At 33.8% G+C, this 19,057-nt stretch overlaps 2 long non-coding RNA genes across 2 annotated transcripts in view; both read left to right on the top strand.

Moving 5' to 3' along the window:
• The first annotated feature begins 1,136 nt into the window (after nucleotides 1-1,136).
• On the top strand, nucleotides 1,137-2,453 carry LOC135741275 (uncharacterized). The gene is made up of 3 exons (XR_010529408.1): nucleotides 1,137-1,457; nucleotides 1,755-1,895; nucleotides 2,051-2,453. It is a non-coding gene; the product is annotated as an uncharacterized lncRNA (long non-coding RNA).
• A 10,634-nt stretch (nucleotides 2,454-13,087) lies between these two features.
• The window catches only part of LOC135741251 (uncharacterized), a 29,085-nt gene continuing 23,115 nt past the window's right edge, over nucleotides 13,088-19,057 (top strand). The window contains exons 1-3 of the long non-coding RNA XR_010529398.1: nucleotides 13,088-13,195; nucleotides 13,285-13,345; nucleotides 14,730-14,770. This is a non-coding gene — a long non-coding RNA (uncharacterized lncRNA). The remainder of the gene's footprint in view (nucleotides 13,196-13,284; nucleotides 13,346-14,729; nucleotides 14,771-19,057) is intronic.

Here is a 19,057-nt window from a genome sequence, read left to right on the forward strand (position 1 = left end):
TTCTAGTCCCTCCCTGGTTCCGAACACCACTGTGCTCTCCAGTTCCTCCCTGGTTCCTGTCACCACCTGCACCACCTTGGCATCCGCCGGATACGTCCTGGTCCCTCTCTCCGGCATGGCCCTTCTCCACTGGGATTAACACTGGTCCCATCCTCTGCCGGCACTGCCCTGTCTTCTAGACTCTTTGCCACTTCATAGGCCTGGCCCCGCTGTCCCTACCCCTGTTCCACCTCCGTTACACCACCTACTTGAACTTGGTTTTAGGAGTGTCTGGAAGCCATGCCTTACAGCGGGAGCTATGTCACGGTCTTGGCCTGTGTTTCCCCGGTCCGTTGTTTAGTTGTCCTTCATCAGTTGTTGTTGGATGTAGATGATGGTTCCTTTTTTTCATTCTGTGGATTATTCTTTGTCACCGTTTGTATACCACGCTTTAGCTATAGTAATCATTTTGTTTCATTTGTAGTTGCCTATTTGTAGTTTTATTTGTAAACTGCCCACCAATCTCCAGTGACCATTTCTGTCATCTTTTCTCTAACCCATCTCCTCCATTGTGACCTGTTGCACTTTAAAATTTGACCTGCAGTTCGCCTTTTGCGTTGTTGGTACTTTATGTCCTTCAGGTCAAAATAAATTAATTGTTGATAAATTTCTAAAGCACAGCTAAACCCGAAACCACAGTGAGTTGAACATAAAGATGTAAAGAGGATTCAAACAAGACTAAACATTAAGGTTTCCTATATGTAAGTATACGTTATGTCTAAACATTTTAAAGTTATGTTTGAAGTTCTCCCTCTAGTGCCGTAAATGTAGAAAAATCTTGACCTCCTTTGTCTGATGTTTGTCAGCTTGTCTTCACTTCAGAGATCTGCAGTAGAGTTTAAACACTGTGTATGTATGTGGGGTAAAGCGTGCTTTATTATATTAAAGTGATCAAATCAAAGCACCGACATGAGGATTATTCAGATTCAATTCTGTAAGTTTATTACTTTTTATAAGATTATTTATTTAGTTTTGTTATTGATTAAATTGGTAAAAATATACTGTAGGGGGTTTATTATTTAGATTAATTCTGTTTTTATCCAAAATTAGTTTGTTTAATATTTTGAATGTTTTTTGTGTTTGTTTTATAGATGTGCTCATTTGGAGTAATGCCGCCGTGACTTTAGATCGACTAACAGATTTGGGACAAGATGTGACTATAAACTGTGATCTGGATACGAATGAGGTTTATTGGGTTTTACTGAAACAATCAGATTCCATTACAATAATACTGCAGTCGCTCTCAGTCACAAATGTAGTTTTTCACTTTAATACGACATTTAAAAACAAATATTCAGTAGAGTCTAAACATCGTCTGGTCATAAAAGATGTTACTGTAAATGAGTTAGGAGTTTATTACTGTATGAAGACGGGCATGTCTCCAAAACTCAGTACCATCACAAGACTGCACATCATCGGTAAGCCATTGGGTCAAACTTATGTTGATTTATGACCCTGTAATTTATGACCCTGTGAGTTAAAGTATCTTGTGTGTATTTAAAGTATTGTATAAACTTCTACGTAATGTAAAGAACATATATAACCTTAAAGATTGAATCAAAGATTGAAAACAATGTTTTTGAGTGGATTTCAAACAGGTCATATTTAGACACTTGTGTTTGTTCTGTAAAAATGCATTCAGTTAAAATACACAAAGTAAGCATGTTGACAATCAAAGTCTTTACATGCCTTTCTGATAAACATCTTTCTCACAGAGCCGACTCAACAAACTGATTTATCAAAGTGTGCAAATCAGACTGCGGTGAACGATATTCAGAAGAAAGAGACACAATGGCACATTATCATCATTATATCTGGATTACTGAAGGGTCTTCTGATCATTGCTATGGTTATTGGTGAGTTATTTTTCTTTAACGCAAATAAAATTAAATGTACATGTGATGCCATCTATAAAAATATTAATATAACATTAAATATTTGTAGTTTTTGAACAATGTTAAATATTTTTAATATAATTTAATATAAATATAATACTTTTAATTTTCTCCAGGAGGTGTTTGTTTTTCTGGAGAATAACACCGCCGTGAGCTTTTCCACAGTCAAGTCAAACAAATCTTACTTTTCTACAAGAGTAAATTCATCTCATTTTATTTCTATCATAAACCTGTAACATTGATCAGACATTACTACTTAAAAATGTAGATCCCTATATGTGATTAAATGTTTAAACATTATGCTCACATTTGATAAGCATTTTATTTGCTTGTTTGTATCTCAGGTTACTCAGACCTTTATGTGTAACATATTTTATTTTGATACTTCAGCTTAAAATTTTTTTTAAAATACTTTTAGATGTACAAATAAGATGTAGTACAATATCTGATATAGATAAGGCATATACAATTTATTAATGTGTGGCTATTCTTTGCTGAATATTTTTAATACTGTTGTTATTATTATTTCCCACACATTTTCCTCTACAAACCTACACTGTAAACTACTGCTTTTATGTTTCATTGTACATTTAAAGAAATCGCAAAATATAAATTCAAAAAAATCTATCCTGACTCATGATTTATATACGGTGATCTATTACAGATCTAATAGCTTTGTGGTCTTTTAAAATAAAGTTGCATGACCACTTAACCCAAAATGACCAGACAGTCACTTTTTTAAAACCCATAGAGGTTTATTGTGCAATAATCATCATCTGACTGTAAATGATCACTTATTATTATCATGCATATTTGATCTTGCTTCACGTGCAGACCTTATGGTCTGCAGCCACTTCCTCCTGCCGACACAGATCTTTTTTCAAGCATCTTTAGCAAAGCTTTCTCTGTAGAGACAAGCTGTTTTATCAAGGTCACTGTTTATGTTAAATCTCATAGATGGTTTAAACCTTAAACCCACAGTAAGTGTAGTTTGCTAGCATGTCTGGTGTGTCATAAAGGTCACTTTCATGGTCACGGTAGTGGTATAACTCATTCAATTAAAATTAAACTGTGGAAAGATATTTGATTATTGTGCATGTGTTTTACACAGATATTAACATAGTTTGTGACACAACCTGCAACTTTTTAACTTTATTTGACTACATTTGTAGTCAAGATCCACAAAAACAATTGCATTATGATTGATAATATACCTAAAGCTTATAGTCAAACCCTTAACCCCGTGCACAGTTAAACCATCTGCCGAAACAAAGGACAGACTTTTGTGTCATTGCTTTTGCAACCCGCTGGAGTTTGGTTTAACACAGCTAAACCACATTATGCACACCTAAACTTTGGTAGCAATGCTTTGCAGATACAGATGGGTAAGCTCTCATCTATTAGGAGATGCAAGAACTTCATCTGAACAACTTTTTTTGGATTACAACCATAGAGATGTTGGGGTATTAATTTTAAGACGCTTAATGAAATCCACTTGATCTTCATCATGACCTTCTTAGCACAGCAGAAAACTTCACAAGCAATGTTAACACATTTTCATTCGTTTCACACATTTTGTCACATGATCTTTGTCAAAACATTTACCACATATCGAAAGACCCCAAACACAATTCGATTAAGGCCCCGTCCACACAAACACACGTATTTTAAAAACCGTATAGCTTTCTCATTGTGGTTTGACCATTCGTTTACACACAAATGCAGTATCAGGTTACTAAAACTAAACTTTTTTGAAAACTCCTGCTAGGGTAAAGTTGTGTAGTTTTTGGTGACGTTGTTCGTGGCTAGGCGAGACTCTGCAATGGCTTCTGATTGGCCAACATGGCTTGATGGTTACGGATATCTTTTGGTTTGGCATGCTTTTGACAGTGCTTCATGGCTTCATACCTGAGCGCTTCATTGCTTTTAAAGCATGTTTTTAATGTTTTGTGAGTAAACAAAATTAGTAGTTTAGTGAACTTCAGGTGTTAACTGTGGTGTTCAGGTTAAAGAATGTGTTTAAGCCATCAAGAAAAACTGTAAACCTATTGGTGAACATAGGTTTATTGAACATGCACAAATCAATGACATGCAGTCTGGTGAGAAGCAACTGCTATGTGATTCATTAACCAACAGATGGCACTGTTTTCGACAGCTCGAAGCTTTGACTCTTAGTTTCCAGGGGTGGTCCATTCGATGCTTCATTTAATTTTCCCATCACTGTACTGCAGTGTGTAGTATATCTCTTATATTAAAGTAGGCTACAACGTGAGTAGTTCATATAATTTACTGCAGTGAATGGTTTACCAATGGTTTAATAAGATATTTGAAAGGACAACTTCTAAAGAATGCAAAACATCAGTTTTGCATTATTTTCCTTAGGGCCATTTGTGTTTTTCTGTGTTTACTTTCACTTATATCACCTGGTTACATTGACCCATGATGTGTTCTCCATTTAGCCAATCACTGTGCTCTGGCAGGCATCCAATCACAAATGAACACACAGTATATACTTGCTCTTTACTCTTCACTCAGTAGTAGTATTGTATTAAAATTGGAACAGGTCTTTCTGTTAGCAAGTGAATATAATAAGTGTTATAATCAGTATTTATAAGACATTTAAGGCAAAAGAGATTTTCTGATATTGGCCATTGGCAGTCTGACACATATTACAGGTATGTTGAATTGCTTTTGTTGAGTGTACAATATATTATGATTTAATACATTTATACTATGGGTCTGTTGAATGCGGCTATTTTTCAATAACCGCACACCTAACCTTTTAAATGTCTTAAAAATAGGCAACAGATCAATGTTTGTGGTAACAGTGGTATAAGAGGAATAATTGACTTCGGTCCTTTGAATTATTTGAAAATAATGCACACCTGCGGTGTAACAGCACAACGCAAATAACCACCTTTGGTGTGCATTATTTTCTTATAATTCAATGGCCCCTCATACATTATTCCTTACTTATACCACAGGTCTGTTGAATGCTTTATTATTGAATGTTTTAATAACCACACACCTAGCCTTTAAAATGTCCTAAAAATAGGCACCAATGCAATATTTGTTGTAACCACGAGGAATAATTGACTCTTGAATTATTTGAAAATAATGAACAGTCAACGGCCTGTCATCAATTGTTCCTTACTAAATAAATTACATTTATTTAAAAGTTACCACAAGTAGGTTGAATAAATTGGTGTGACTGGTTTATGTATAATATGATTTAATTGATAATCATGAATTTCTTTGATGTTAAAACATTTTAAATAGCCAGGTTTTTGAATTTGTGTTTATAGCGACATATACATTTTGTTTACATTTCATCTGTCAAAGTACCTGTTCAGAGAAGTCCATCAAGGAAATGAAATAAACATTTATTTATAAGATTTAATGAATGTAATAAGCGATATTTATTAATTCATAAATTCATTATAACATATATATTTTTATATATATATATATGAGATATTGTCAACCTCAATGTTATTCTTTAATTTGATTGGTGTAATTTGGGTATATTCTCATACCAGATAATGTCAGTCACATAGATAGCACGAACACTCCCATACACATAAGACACATTTTGTTTCTTTGTTGCAAAAATAACATACAAAACAAATACATAATGGCTTCATTGCATTTCTATTATGAGCTAAATAATGCTTCTGTCTTGCCTGCGTGAAATATGGGCACTTTAAAAGCATCCTAACAATTAAAGACATTTAGTGTACAAACCTGTGTAGCCGGAGTTACCATTGTTTTCTCCTTCAGAAACAGTGATTCATCATGCATTTCACAGTGAAAAGACGTTAAAACAAGATGTGCCTGTATTTCTTATTATCTAAGGAAAACATATCTATACATAATATAACCAGATATTCAACATATCAAACATAATAAGTCATTTATAATGATCAAAGATGCACATTTGTGCAGTTTAGATTTTAAAATACAAATATTTATGTTAACCACAACTATAAAATCGAAATTGATTTGTATTGATAATTATTTTTAATGACTACACAGCCACAGCCCCAGCAAAGTACATTCATATTAATATACTGTATGGCTTAGTGAGTTAAAGGGATAGTTCACCCAAAAATAAAAAATCTGTCATCATTTTCTTACCCTCATGTTGTTACAAACCTGTATAAATTTTGTTGTTCTGATGAACATGAAGGAAGATATTTTGTAGAATATTGTGCAGGTTTTCAGTTCCATTGCCGTTGGTGCGCAATGCATTCTGGGAAACATGGCTGTCATAAGTCCATACAAGTCACTGCGCCGTAGGCTATACATAGTCTGTGCATTGCTCTGCGTAGCCTGACGCGCACCTCTCGAATAAAGCTATGTTTATGCTCGACGCGTCTGCACGGGTGCGTTGGTGAGCGCTGCAAAAATGACATCAACGCGAAGTGGGCGGTCGTGCGCGTTGGGTGTGCGAGACCCCATTTCGCTTGGAGGTGTGCACGGTAATTTTTGTAACTGCGCGCGTGGAAACGATAATGGGCCCTTAACACTAGATGTGTTTCAATTATCCTTCAAATTGCACAAATTGACATTGTGAAAAAATATGTCAATTTCGCAAAAACGTTTATGTATTGCAAAAAAAATTTTGCTTGCATGAGGTGGTTTTTCAGCAAAATGGGGTTCTAAAACTGTTGACCGATAGCGTAATTAATGTAAAAATATAAGTTAAATTTAGTGCCATTCAACTTAATGACAGAAGTAACCAGCTTTGATTGCAACTTAAAATAAGTTATCTAACATTTATTTTATTGTGTCTGGCAGAACTGAAAGTATTGGCACCTACCGCAGCTTTGCTCATTAGCATGGACATCACAGACCTGCCAGAGGAACTGGTATCGCTGTATGATGCCAAAATGAGAGACCTCTGCCAAAATGATCTACAAAAGAAGTGTGAAGAGATCTTTATAACACTGGGGACGGAGTTAACTAATAAACAGTGTGTAAACCTTGAACGTGCGACTAAAGAGCAGGCCGACTCTCAGGTTTGGCACAAATACAGAATTGGTAGGATAACAAGCACAACCCTATATCATGTGTGTACTGCAAACGAGACTGAAAAAACAGACCTTGTAAAAAAGGTAATGCAGTACAACAATCAGGATTTGTCCCATGTCCCCGCCGTAGTTTGGGGAAAAAATAACGAGGACATAGCCAGAAAACAATACATAAAAGAAATGAAAGCAAAACATCAGAACTTTAACGTGGAGCTCTGTGGTCTTGTTATGCTGCCAGGTTATCCACATCTTGGGGCATCACCGGATGGAATAGCAAACTGTACCTGCTGTGGTAAAGTCGCTGTAGAGATTAAGTGCCCATTCAAATACAGTGATGGTCTGAAAGGGAGTAGTGAGGACCCATATTTCTGCTTAGATAAAAATGGTCAACTAAAAAAGGATCATCAATATTACCATCAAGTTCAGCTTCACATGTTTGTATGCAACGTCCAGTCCTGCGACTTTGTGGTTTGGACACAGAAAGAAGTTCAAATCTGCCGCATCGCCAGAGATGAAGAAATGCTGCAAACAGTGCTGCCTAAAGCTGAAGTTTTCTTCAAACAGAGAGTTTTGCCTGAGCTATTAACATGCAGCATGGATACACCCGATCCAAGTGGATCAAAACCCTGAGCGAATTTCTGCAAAGAATAAAAAAATTGTAAACCATAGGGGCTTACCTGAAGACAAAAGCTATAATTTCTTTACTTTTCCATTAAAAGGTTGAATGTAATGGGTATAATAGAATGTATATTTTTCAGTATTTTTAAAACATGTACCAAATGCATGTAAAATATGTAATATGTACTTTTAAGATAAACACGAGGAATGGGGTTTTGACTAATAAAGAGAGATGAGCGTGAAGAGTGATGACATCGGGGAGATGATTCTAAGATTAAATAAGTATAACTTTGACTTGAACCAAAAAGTTTGGTGAAAATTTATTTTAAATGAACTTTATGGCATGTGGCAAGCATTTTTTACATTCTGTAATTTACATTAGCATCTATTATTATGTTACTAGTTCTTATTTTTTAGATACCAATAACTATTCAATTATAAGTACTTATTCAACAGATATTAGTAAAAATGAGATACTAGTGCTTATTTATTAAATACGGGGACTTATTGATTACCTACTATAACTTATTCAATAGATATTAGTACTTATTTATTAGATACTAGTACTTAAAAATTAGATAGTGCTTATTCATTAGATACCAGTACTTATTGCACTAGGGACTACTAGTAATTATTTCATTATTGCTAGTAACACATTTCAAAATTTTGCCATTGATTTCTATGGAGATCTGTCATTCAGTTATCAGCTATTCAGTAATTAATTAGGTTCTGGTACTTATCCATTAGGCTATATAGTAGTACTTATTTTTTAGACACTAGCTGCTATTAAATAGATACCAATGCTTATGTTGTAGACCAGGGGTGCCCAATCCTGTTTATCTCTTAAAATAAACTCTCTCAAACTAAATCAAAAACTTTTTTGGTTAACCCCTGTAGCTAGCAATTTTCTTATTTTATATGTCTCTGTGTCATGATTCTGCCTCTTGTCCTTGTTTTGTCCTTGTCTGCCATTATTGGACAAACTGACCTCAGTAGTCACAACAACAATAATCAGACACACCTGGATTAATCCGTTTGTCCAATAATGGCAGACAGGAAACAAGGAGCTGGCTGAAGTTCAGGAAGTAGTGCAGCTGGGCATAAAGCCTATTAAAATTAAACTCGGACACAAATCATTTACGGAAATATCACACTTTTGTTTTTTTTAAGGCCATTATATTAATATTTATTTTCAATATCTGGCTTGAAGTAACGTTAGGGACGTTTCATTCGACTTTTTTTATTTATTTTTTATTATTATTATTTAGGAACAAATGTACACTTAAACATGGCACTCAAATTTGTTATACAGTACAAAAATAAAAAAGGCAAGGCGCACAAATTTCAGAAATAAATTGGGGTTTGATTTTGGTACATGTAGGCTACATTTGCGAATAAAATATCACACTTGCCTGAGCTTTTTTAAAGTAAAAAAGGGACCAAAAACGTGATTTTGTTTCTCTCGCGCTTAAATTCACAGCAATGAAACTGTCGTGACTGAAGGGAGAGCTCCGCTTCTCGTCCTGTGACTTTTTGTATGTACGACTTCATGCAGCGCCATAACCGACATGCGGATGACGTCAAAGTACCGCGAGAGCGATTCGAACTCAGACTTCTCTCGTATCAGTCTCGCAGTACTTTGACGTCATTGGCTTGTCGGTTTTCTAAGTCAAACACACCCTTTCTGTTGTCAAATGATACACGGCACGCGGAGGACATCTGCTGGTCAAATACGGTAATCTTAGCCGCAGATTACATAATACAATGATGTAAAATGTCTAAAAGACAAAAACTAATGTTAATAAACATGTTAGAAAAAAAAAAATTTTCTGTGTAAAATTTTAAACGCTTTACTCTTAGGATCTCTTTTGCTTTTCTCAGGTTGTGTTTTTTGAAAGTAAAGACATTAAGTTTATTTTACAGTTAGCAATATTGCTTGAAAATGATTTCTAATAATTTTAAAGTAGGCTATTTTATTTACATAAACGTTAATGATCTGCAGTTTGGTTGACACCTTTTCAATATTGAATTTGGCAAATTACTTTGACTCAACATGATTTTAACTAGATTCTAGATCATTTCTACATTAGATTGTACATGGGCTTGATCCAGATTATTCAGATCCTGTATAAAGTTATATGCAGCTTTGTTATTTAAGATGATCATCAGATAAACCACTTAGAGGTGGTGATCAAATGCTGACCATGACTTCATAAAGCAAACAACTGATAGTATTATTTAGATAAAACCAATCAGAGGTCAGAAATAATTTCTAAGAGATATTTAAAGAGATCATTTAAATACTTCAGAACGTGTTAAGAATGCTTTGCTGACGGGAGTTTTTGACATTTTCATCTGTCAGTGTCAGGCTTTCATGTTTATCTGTTTTCCATTTGCACAGTCTGCACAGAAATGATTTGTTTAATGATGTGTTATCAGTCCAGGAATTTAAATTCATTTTACTTCCTTGATAAAAATGAATGAGGGTTATTTGTTATTCAAAAGTATAGTAATACAGGAAACATTTCAGACGACCTTTATTTGTCATATAGTATGATACAGTAAGTTGAATTGAATTGAATTGAATTGAATTGAATTGAATTGAATTGAATTGAATTGAATTGAATGCCTTTATTGTCATTGTACTTTACAGCACAACGAAATTCGGAGCGCTCTCCACATGGTGTATACAATAAATACAATAAATAATCAATAATCATTATAATACATAAAATACTAAGAATAAATAGAATAGAATAAAAATACAGTAATAAAATACAGTAATAAAATAAGAATAAAACAATGATCGCAGTTCAAAAAAATGATAGTAAGTGACTGTTTAATCTAACTACCTTTGTTTAGAGAAACTATTGCATTTGGGAAGAAACTGTTTTTAAATCTGGTGGTGCTTGTTTGTATGGACCTATATCGCCTACCAGAGGGCAATAGTTGAAACAGGTAGTGTCCAGGATGTGTATTGTCCTTGGTGATGTTCTTTGCTCTCGAGAGAGTACGACTGAGTGCAATGTCTGACAGGGAAGGGAGAGGGCAACCAATGATATTTTCTGCAATCTTTATGATTCTTTGTAGAGCCTTTTTGTCTGCGGCTGAACATGCAGCAAACCACACAGGGATACAGATAAAACGCTCTCAATGGTGGCTTTATAAAAGGACACCATCACCATCAAATTCATGCTGTTTTTCTTCAATATCCTCAGAAAGTGAAGACGCTGCTGTGCCCTTTTAACAACTGTAGTGGTGTTAGTTGTCCATGAAAGTTGGTCTGTAATATGGATGCCCAGAAATTTAAAAGAGGAAACTCTCTCCACACACTCCCCATTTATGAGTAAGGGTTGATGTTGTGTATTACATTTTCTAAAGTCTATTATAAGTTCTTTTGTTTTTGCAATGTTAAGGAGTAGATTATTGGCAGAGCACCACTCAGACAAATTCTGCACTTCTTGTCTGTAAGCGGATTCATCCCCACCCGTTATCAGTCCCACCACTGTGGTGTCATCTGCAAATTTTATGATGGAAGTGGTAGAAAACGATGGTAAACAATCATAGGTGTATAATGAGTAAAGGAGAGCACTCAGCACACAGCCCTGAGGTGAGCCGGTGCTAAGTGTGATGGTGGAAGAGAAGTGTGATCCTATTCTAACAGTCTGTGGACGGTTTGATAGAAAATCCTTTATCCAGCTACAAGTAGATGGAGGAAGGCCGAGAGTCAGCAATTTGTTTGTCAAGATGTCGGGAATAATTGTATTAAAAGCGGAGCTGTAATCCACAAAAAGCATCCTGACATAGCTATTTCTCTGTTCAAGATGACTCAAGGCAGTATGAAGAGTGATGGAGAGAGCATCATCTGTACATCTGTTTGACCTATATGCAAACTGGTGATTATCCAGGGACGGATGTAAGTTAGCTTGCACATGTTTGAGTACCAGTCTCTCAAAGCACTTCATTATTAGAGGAGTGAGAGCCACGGGTCTGTAGTCTGCAAGGCTGTTAGATGGTGATTTCTTTGGGATTGGAATAATAGTCGCTGATTTCAAAGAGGAGGGGACAATAGCCTGGGCAAGAGATAGGTTGAAAATGGTGGTAAAGACAGACGACAGTTCATTACAGCATGCTTTCAGTACCTTCCCGGGTACCCCATCAGGGCCAGCCGCCTTCCTGGTGTTCACTGCTTTAAATACCTGTCTCACTTCATGCTGTTGGACAGTGAGAGCAGGCAAATCAGTGACCACAGATGGAAATGAGTTGGATAAGTTATTTGTCTCAAAACGTGAAAAGTAGTTGTTAAGTTCATCTGCTAGGAGGGCGTCATTTGTAGTCGTTACTTCCTTCTTTCTACCCTGGTAGTTAGTGAGATGTTGCAATCCCTGCCACACTCGTCTTGGGTCGTTATCCGAGACATAGTTCTCGATTTTTTCTTTGTAGGCCCGTTTAGCAGTTCTAATTCCCCTCTTCAGCTCAGCAGTGGAATATAGGGCTGTGTCCCCTAGCCTGAATGCCCAGTCCCGTGCTTTAAGAAGTTTGTGTACCTCTGAAGTCATCCATGGCTTCTGGTTAGAAAAAACCCGTATGCGTTTGTTAACAGTCACATTGTCAATGCAGATTTTAATATAAGAAAGTTACAGCTACTGGTAAGTAAAATGTAGTATAAATAGCTAAAAGGTTCAGATCTGCACCTGTTCTGCACATTTCATTTCCAACACACATTAATTAACCTGCTAATCAAGTTGTTCAGGGCTAGACATAAAAATTATCCAGCTGTGTTTGAGTAGGGTTGGAACTAAAATATGCAGGGCGGGAAACTTGCATTTATTTATTTATTTATTGCCTAAAGTCATTTAACATAGAACATGAATCATTTATATGTTACGTTGATTGTTGCTTTAAATGTAAATAAAGGGCTCTCCAGCTTTTGCAAAGTGATTGATGTGCTCAGGGCAACATTATGTTGACCCCGGAACAACATTTCAATCAACAAATCAGATTTCAGAAATAAGTTTACAGTTTGTTTTGTTTGGGGTGGGTTTAAGTTTAATTTACAAAATGTTGTCCTTGGGTCAACAAAATGTGTTGCCTTGAGGACATTTCTCACTTGGGTTAGTCAGGTTAAGTGTAAATATAAACCACAGTGATCCACATTTAATTTATTAACACTGCACTATACAGTAGTTAAATTAAAGCAATTTTTTATTTATTTAAATATGTTTTTTTTAACTCTGCAACTGGTATACTGAGTATTGTGCTTGCACAGATAATGGGGTTTTATGTGAAACATTAGTTGACCCTGACAGTTTTAGTGGATATGACTATATACTTTTAATTTATGTTTTGTAGTTTCTGGTTTGTTTGTCTGTACTTTTTATAGGTAAAGTACATAAGATGTTTGAAAGGAAAACTTGTGCAGAATGCAAAACATCCCTTTTTGCATTCTTCCTGGCGCTTGTGTGTTTACAGTCACTGCAGATCTGCATATCACCTGGTTACACTGAGTCAAGCCCTTTAATGTTATTTAACCAAGCAGACTGACAACAATCCATTCACAGATAGACAATATACAGTAATAGATCTGTACTGCTCTCTTCAATGAGGATGGTAATGTATTTTAAGAGGCTTTTTCTGTCAGCAAGAGACTTTGAAACTGGTAATATAATAACAGCAAGTATACTTCTAACATTTTTCAGGGTAAAGAGAAGATGATCATCATATCATATTTGCCACGGCAGTGTCCAACATTTATTACAGGTATGTTGAATCTCTGGTATTTACTGTACATCATATGAGGATTAAATACATGACTTTTATTTAAAATTCAAAGTATCTCGAATTACAACACTGTAAAAAATACTTTGCTGCCTTAAAAATAAAAATAAAAAGTCATTTCAACTTACTATTATTTATCTTGACTAGAGATGAGTTATTATAACTACAGGTGAGTTGTTATAAATTATAAAATTAAGTTGAATTTTCTCAACTATATTTTATAAGCTGTGACAACTCACCTCTGTTGACATGACTTGTAAATCTGAGTTGATTTAACAAAAATTTTTAAGGCAGCAAAGTATTTGGTGCCTATTTTTTATACAGTATAATATATAATACGATTTAATTAATAATCATAAATAAAAATAATAAAAATCTGGGAGTTAAATAATTGTTTACATAAATATATATGTATACAATATTAACACAATTTATATGTCATAGTAAAAATTTAGTCAAAAATAATGTTATTTTAATAATTACAATAAAACAGGTATTTAAATCAATGTTTAGTGAGATGCTATTCAATATATTAATGAAAACAAAAGTATTCTTAGTTGCTTTTATTTATTTGTTTATATATTGTCAGTGTCTACAGATTTTTGTGATATTGTCATGTTTAACTTAATAATAAGACCTTGATAGATCAGTCATAGAGATACCCTAATGGTCTCAAAGACTTCAGACTGTTCCTTTGTTGTTGTATAAATACACATTTAAGGCTAAAACTCAAAGACTTTACTGAATCTCTATTATAGGCAGGATAATGCTGCTGTCATTTGCTGTCGTGCTCTTTGAAGTCTGTTCTTGTAATGGGCCAGTTTTTCTGGTTTAAAAGTATTTGAAACATTAAAGAAATTACCTACCAACCATTGTTTGGTCGTTGTTTAAAACATCTAATGCGTCATAGCCCACATTTGAGAGTTAAATGACATGCTAGCCTTTAAAAACGAAACTGTGTCTGCTTCTCCCATTGAACACTTTAAGGAAAAACACAGCTGTTACCATATAATGGCTCAGATTGGTCATCATATAGAAATAACTAAATCAAATCAAATTCAGATCTATCAGACCTTTCTGATCTTGAATAAAACCATCCACTTGTATGTGCATATTATTTTGAACATACAAGTGGATGGATTTATTCAAGATCAGAAAGGTCTGATAGATCTGAAAGGTTGCATCGAGACACACCTTTGTTTAAATATTAAAATAAAAACATGTTATCTAGACCACAACTATACAATTAATTTGTGTCAGTGAAGAATATATAATGATATATTTATTAACATATAACTATACAGGAAATTGATAATAAAAGCAAAATTTTGTAGCAAAAAAAAAAAAAAAATTCCTTTATTTCCAGATCCCGAATCTGCTGAAGGCAATGCTGAGAGGTGACATGAGGTAGGTCACTCATGAAATCTTAATAAGAAACAAATGCTGTCTCATGAAGTTTGATTTCACACACATCCACCAGGACTCAAAACACACATCTTTAGAGTTGAACATTAATATCTTCTTACATATATTATAGATATATGCTTATGAACCAATTAAACAACTATAATGATCACAGAGATGGACATTGCACAATGATGTTATAGTTAATATGATGGGAATTTCTCCACTTCCTAAAAAACACAAGCATTACAAGTTTCATCAATCACATTTATATTTATTCACAAAAAAGGAATTGTGCATGACACATTGATATAAATATACATCAAATATTAAAAACAAATAGTATAAAAAGTTATAAATAACATTAAAGACAATGTGTCAGCAGATTAATAAAAAAATACGTACAGTCTTAACAATTTTGATATTTAAGGTAAGTCCAAAAAAGTGCATCAACATTCACTTTTAAATTTCTTGTTTTATAAATGTCTTGTACATAAGATGAATACCTCTGTCTTTCTACATAAACACAAATATATTTAGCTTCCACTTTATTATGTACACTGTGTTATACCTAAATGGACCACTTTTCTCTTCAGAACTGCCTTCGTTTCTTACAGCATGAATTCAAGAAGATGCCGTACACATTTTGGTCTTGGCATGATAGCATTGCACAGTTTCTGCAGATTTATTTGCTACACATCCATGATCCAAATCTCTTGTTTCACCACCTATAAAGCCCACATGTTCTACACTCAGAAATGCTCATCTGAATACCACTGAGTGGTTACTTCAGTTATTGTTGGCTTTCGTTCAGCTTGAATCAGCTTGACCATTTTCCTGTGACATCAACAAACATTTTCAGAGAATCTTTCTCTCTGGATTCTTGTTTCGTTTTCAAACCATTCTCTGTGAACCCAAAGTCATCTTTCTGACCTATTCTACTGGTTTGAACTTGAGCGAATCTTCTTGACCTGTCTACATGCCTGAAATGATTAGAAATAACAGGCGTCTAAACAAGTGTACATAATAAAATGGTCAGTGAGCAATAAAAACATAACACAAGTTATGTGTGCAATGAAAACAACAACTCAAACTCCAAGAAAAACTGACATCTATTACTTCTCATTATTGTATATTTTTATTCAAAAGAACTGCAGAACACAAAAAATATTTACTTTAAACATTTATTTCTAAACAAGGTGATGTCCTTCTGCATATAAAACTGCACTTTGTACACACTTTAACCTATCAAGACCAGTTAGCCTACAATCTGCTCAACCACTAAAACCAGTCCAACAACATAGTGACAGGAATAATCTAAGTACACCCTGAAATACACTATTGGTTTATGTTTATGAGAAATTATGAAACACACATTTATTAATTTGCCACAACACTAAATAAAGCCAGCGGATGTAAATTAAGCATAAAAATGTCACCCAAAAAATGAAAAACACAAAATATAATTTAGTTAATCTGTTTGAGAGAATTGAAAACAATGCAAATAAACACTAATAATAACAAACTGTGCAAACACATTTGAAGATGGTAATACAGAAACCAGCAACATTTTTATGAATTTGTGACAATGTCTGAGGTCCAGTTTGGTCAAGATTTGACATATTCAGATTTTAGATCTTTAGGGTTGAAAATCAAAAGTAAAAAGTAATGTTCTATATTTCTTTATCCGTACTAAGCTTTAGCTTTCATGTTACTTTACATATTGTAAAATAGGCTACAGTGTACAACTCATACACCTTCTTACTGTCATTGCTTAATATCATTGCTTTATATCTTCTATGCAAGATTATCTAACAAAATGTTTAACTGTGACCTCCAGAAACTAAAAATAAAAAAGTTGACCAATAAATAAAAATTCCTAAAAAATGTAAAGTTTAAGTTTTAGAATAATTAAAGTAGCTAACATAATAAAGAGACCCTTACTCTTTTCAGCAAATTTTTTAATTGATGTCGAGTGATATTTAATATTATTTGGGATACAAAATTAACTGGAGAATTAACTTTTAGTCTTTGGCGCCCTCTATTGGTTTATTATATGTAAAACATATTCTGCATACCAGTAGTGCACATGATTCACTTACACCTACAACCAGCAACCAAATATTAATTACTCTGTGATTGGAATAAATAACAGGAAATGCATACTAACATAGACAAAGAGTTTATTATAGGTGAAGCAAGCAATACAAGAAAAAATATTACAAAATACAATATTACAAAATACCAAATATTTGCCAACAGAAATGGAAGACAAAGTGCAGACAGTGCCAAATCAAAGAAATAAAGCACTATTAATAAATAATCCAAACCTAAGTTTAAAAATATCTGTGTTATTTAGATAAAGCCCCTTATAGATCACAAATAATGTCAATATATATCTGAAGAGATATCTTACATACTTTACGAGTACTTTGTTGACGAAAGATCTTGACATGTTTTGTCTGTCTGAGTGCCATGAACAGATCTTTATCTGTTTAACCTTTACACACTGTGCACAAAAAGGATTTGCACGTTATGTTGATGATCTTTTTGATCGTTATATCCACAGTGATCCACATGTTATTTGTTATCATCAAACACTGATTTTGTTTGACAGGAGATTCATGATTCTGGAGGTTTCATCATTGTCTCCTTACTAAAGTTGTTGTTACAGTTTGTCAGTCCCCTCAGGAGCTGATTTCTCTTAAGGGTTTATTTTTGAAAAGATAGAGAGAGAGATGTAGGCAGAATGCTCCGGTATATCTTATGTTTTCCTATAACTCAGTTGGTATGTTGAGTATCAGGCTAGTTACAGCAGGTCATGGGTTTGATTCCCAGTGATCAAATTAGTTGAATATGACAGTGATACGAACTATTAATTTGTTTTTGCAGTGTCTTTTATTTTGTTGTTAATATATTTTTACAGTAAATATATATTTCAAAGAAAAACTTGTGCAGAAAGCAAAAAAAAAGTATGTTTTGCATTGTCCTTAAGGGCGTTTGTATGTGTTTGTCTGTTTACTTTCACTCTGCATATTACCAGGTTACAATGAGCAGGTTACTATTATAGCCAATCACTGCCAAGCACTCTGGCAACCATCCAATCACAGGTAGAAATATACAGTATATACCTGTACTGCACTTTTCATACAGTTCTTTAGCTCTTTCTGTAAGTGAGCAACTGGTTATATAATGACAGTCAGTGTTTACAACCTATTTAAGGGGAAAGGGATATTTTGCCCCTTCATCATTGATATTTGCCACCAGGAGTGTGAAACTGGTAAGTGTGACAGGATTGTACATTATATAATAATTACATTGATCCAATTATTAAAAACTATAATTGTGTTTAATAAATAGGTGTGACGTTTTGTGTGTATATTTTACATAATATGATTTAATTAATATTCATGAATGACTTCTAACAGATGTACATATAGATAAAAATATAGAATACATATATTAGCAATTATGTGTACATTTTTCAAAGTAAAAATTAAGTAACTTACTTTTTGCTTGGTGTCAAGTAAACAATTTTTATTAAGATTAAAATAATGCTTTTATTTATTTATATATTTATTAATCAAATAAATAAATAAATTACAATAGGGGTACTGATCAATGTTTAATGATGATATAATAATAAATAGTATAATGAAAATATTAGCACTCTGTGTTTTTCATTTATTCATTTTTATTTGGTCAGTATATACTGTAATTTGTAATACTGATGGCCTCTGATTTATTCTGTCTCAGAGTAAAAGTAAACACTGTCATTCCTATGTTGTGGTTTATTTCATCTCTATTTTGGTCCAAATAATGCTGCTGTCGTTTGATGTCAAATGTTTTTTTGCCTGATGTTAATCTGGTCATTTTTTTCCGGTTTAAAAGCATCCTAAACATTAAAGGCATTCAGTGTACAGACCTTTATTGCCTGAGTTACCGTTGTCTGGCCATTACTAATGCGTCATGCATTTGACAGTGAAATGAATCTGAATACATCTTTAAACAAAGCTTTGCTTGTATATCTCAAAACTGTTCTGACCACATAATGTAACATTGCTCAGAGTTCTGTGGTTTCATACACAATAAAAAACACACTACAGTATCTAAAAGGTTACACCCATGACAAGTTTAAAAAGTTTAATTGTAAATATATGTTATAGTCAAACCTCTATGGCAAAGGCGAAATAATTAGAAACAAATCTACATTTATAAGTATATATAAACATGTCCTCTTAATTTAACAGTTACTCTTGACAACTAAATACACTATTTTAAGATTACATC

The sequence above is a fragment of the Paramisgurnus dabryanus genome, chromosome 24, assembly GCF_030506205.2.
Source record: "Paramisgurnus dabryanus chromosome 24, PD_genome_1.1, whole genome shotgun sequence".
In the NCBI taxonomy this organism is placed as follows: Eukaryota; Metazoa; Chordata; class Actinopteri; order Cypriniformes; family Cobitidae; genus Paramisgurnus; species Paramisgurnus dabryanus.